This window comes from Dipodomys merriami, unplaced genomic scaffold (assembly GCF_024711535.1).
Source record: "Dipodomys merriami isolate MVZ:Mamm:240054 unplaced genomic scaffold, mDipMer1.0.p SCAF_160, whole genome shotgun sequence".
Lineage (NCBI taxonomy): Eukaryota > Metazoa > Chordata > Mammalia > Rodentia > Heteromyidae > Dipodomys > Dipodomys merriami.
Window position 1 is genome coordinate 973394 of NW_027202938.1, and position 3072 is coordinate 976465.

A 3072-nucleotide genomic window follows, 5' to 3' on the forward strand; every position below is an offset into this window, starting at 1 on the left:
GTACATAATAATAGTATCTACTTCATAGAAAATGTGTGTTCAGTGTTAGGTGTGAAACAGAATAATGTCTATAAGACAATACATCTTTGCTATCATTTTCTGTGTTTAATGAATACTTAATCTATTTTTGGCTTTCTGGCTTTCTGGCTTTCAATGGCTAAGGTTTTTTTTTTTTTTTTGCATCTGCTCAATATACTTGTTCATACCAAAATTTGAAGTGCTATTATCCAAACTTTATTTCAGTGTCTTTATATTTTTTTCTGATGTTCTCTAGCAGAAACCAGAAAACCTTCTGGACAAAATCTAAAACAACTGCAACACTTGTCTATATTATTCTTGTTAGTATTTCTATACCATTAATATTTATATATGTACATATATATGGTGAAATATGCTATGTTTATTTTTATCTAAATGGCTAAGCATTTTGTTTATATCCATTTTATTAAATAATTGACAAATAATTTAATAATTTGTTGTGTAATAGACATCTGCTTTGTATTAGATTGCATTCCCACATGTAATTGGGAGTAATTCTGATCCTTGTTTCTCATTAACTTTGTCTACTTTTGTATCACGATTGCACTACAACTATTTGATTATTGGAATAATTTTAATGGATTTATATTTGTGTGGTCCTGTTTTCTTCTCTAAAGAATGTAGAATCAGTAATTACTTCCAAGTATTGTTTGGAAATTACAACAGTCTAAGTATCTAGACCAGTTGCTTGAGACACAATTTTCTTTTGATACATACTATATGGTGGATTAATTTCTCTAAAAATCTACTGGGGCAGGGAAGGTGGCTCAGTGGTAGAGTGCTTGCTTTGCATGCATGAGGCCCTGGGTTTGATTTTTTCAGCATTACATAAGCAGGGGAAAAAAGCTGGAAGTGGGGCTGTGGTAGAGCGCTAGCCTTGAGCTGAATTGCTGAGGAACAGCTCCCAGGCCCAGAGTTCAAATCCCATGACTGACAAAAAAAAAATCTAGTTTCAAATCTAGATTGATAGAATGTTACGTGAGATCTTCCAGGGAATTGTGTCTTCTTTTGCAATATAAATTTCTTACCCCCATCAACAGGTAGAATTTATTTCCTCACCTTTTATATTGAATACTCTGTACTTTGATTTGACCAATCAAATAATAGAAGTGACTTGTGTGATTTGTCAACGTTTGTATTAAAAAAGCTCCAAGACATTTGATTTTATTTAGGAAATTTGGGATATCCTGCTTTATAGGATAATTGAGGTGCACTGGGTAACTGAGGATAACCACCAGAAACACGAGGAAAGCCATTTTGGACCAACTGTCCTCAGTAGACATTGTGATGCTGGATGCTGTATGAGTGAGCCCAGGTGAGCATAGCAGAAGGACTGTCCAGGTGAAGACAGCTTAAATTACAGAGCTGTGAGCAAATGAACGTTTTAAGCCTCAGTTTTATTCCTTTGGAATGCCACAATAGACTACTGATTCATGAACTTGAACTTTCCATTTCATTTTAAAGTTAAATAATAACATTCTCAGTTTGGACTTTTGTGTTCTCCAAGAATATATGTACTTACTCTTTTTCAATTTTTGTTGAATCTAATTTTTAGTCATTATTCAAGTAACACAAATGTTTATGAAAATATATAAAAAGTGAAAAACTCTCATATTGCTTTGATTATTATGGCCATGATCTGTGACTAGTTTTTTTTCTGTTGGTTATATAGGAAATAAAGCTATATTTATAATAAGCAATGGCTTGCTTGTGATCTTCTGAAATTAGAAGTTGTTTAATGCTTCTCCTAGCTTTCCTGCCAGGACTAATTTCTCTCCATGCCATTATCTAGAAACCTGGAGCCCATACAAAATAAATAATGCTGTTTTGCACCAAAGTTTTCTAGATGGATTACAAAAGAAAAATGCAACTCTCTTCTGAATTAGAAAATACACAAGAATAAAATAAATTAATCAGTCCCCACAAAACAGTAGCTGTTATTTGTATGCAGTCTTATCTACTTAGCAATTTTTTCTATTATGCAAAATAGATAGTCTCAGGTTGCAAGTGCATTCTCATACAGTTTTTCTTCTGCTACAATGTTCATGAGTTGGTATATGGCATGATTTATTTTTATTTAGAAAAGGAATAACTAAGAAACTTCAGGAACTCAGGAGTAAGATTCAGACCAATGTGGAAATTCATATATTGCAATTTTCCTTAGTTTACTAAATAAAAGCAACCAGGAAGACTAATGATACATTAAAAATAAACACCAGAAAATGAGCAAAATTGATCATGATGCTCATGATGCTTTGAACATTTGTACTTTTAAAAAAGGAACTTAATGGAGTTAAATCTTCCAAATTAAAAGTTTCCTATTTTTCTAAATTTCAGTATACAATTCTTTTGTCTAGAAAAACACTTGAAACACTGAGTAAAGTTCAGCTCCTTCTGATAGTTTTCAAAAATCCTTAATATTCTTCTAGATGTCCATCGTGGAAAAATTCTTTTTGCTATTTATCTCAAGATGAGGTGAGATGATAATAGTTTTCTTTTTGGCACTTTCACAAAGACAAACCTGTAGGGTGACACAGAATAATTTGATATTAATTTTGTTTTGTGCCATAGATATTTTTCCTTGCATTCTATCCTCTCATTCTCATTCCTCATTCTATCCTCTTTGTCTGTTTGTGTAACATACAAGATACAATGACTAGTAAATCAGAGGTTAGGCCTAGTCTATCAAACTGATGGCTGGAACCATCCTAACATGTAGTGGTGTGATCACATACATGGCATGGTATTTAGTTTCCAGGACTCTTTGAGTGCATACATGCCTTTGCGTGTACATGAAGTAAGTTATAAATGCATATCTTTCTATATTGGCAAATAATAACTCAGTTTTTTTTATAATTTAATATATGTTGCATTTAATATCTTGCAAAATTCTCTCACATCAACTGTCTCAATTTACATTCACATGTATTTTAGGTTGGAAGTTCAAGAAGCAATTAAATGTGACAAATTTCTTAGAAGAAATTTGCAATTTCTATTGGAATTTGTAGGACACCAAATTCCAGAAAGAAATTC

General features: G+C 32.2%; 1 non-coding gene across 1 annotated transcript; it reads right to left on the reverse strand.

Annotated features, from left to right (window-relative positions):
• Positions 1-261: 261 nt before the first annotated feature.
• Positions 262-323, reverse strand: LOC138828682 (U7 small nuclear RNA). The gene has a single exon (XR_011372304.1). It is a non-coding gene; the product is annotated as a U7 small nuclear RNA (small nuclear RNA).
• Positions 324-3072: the final 2749 nt, after the last annotated feature.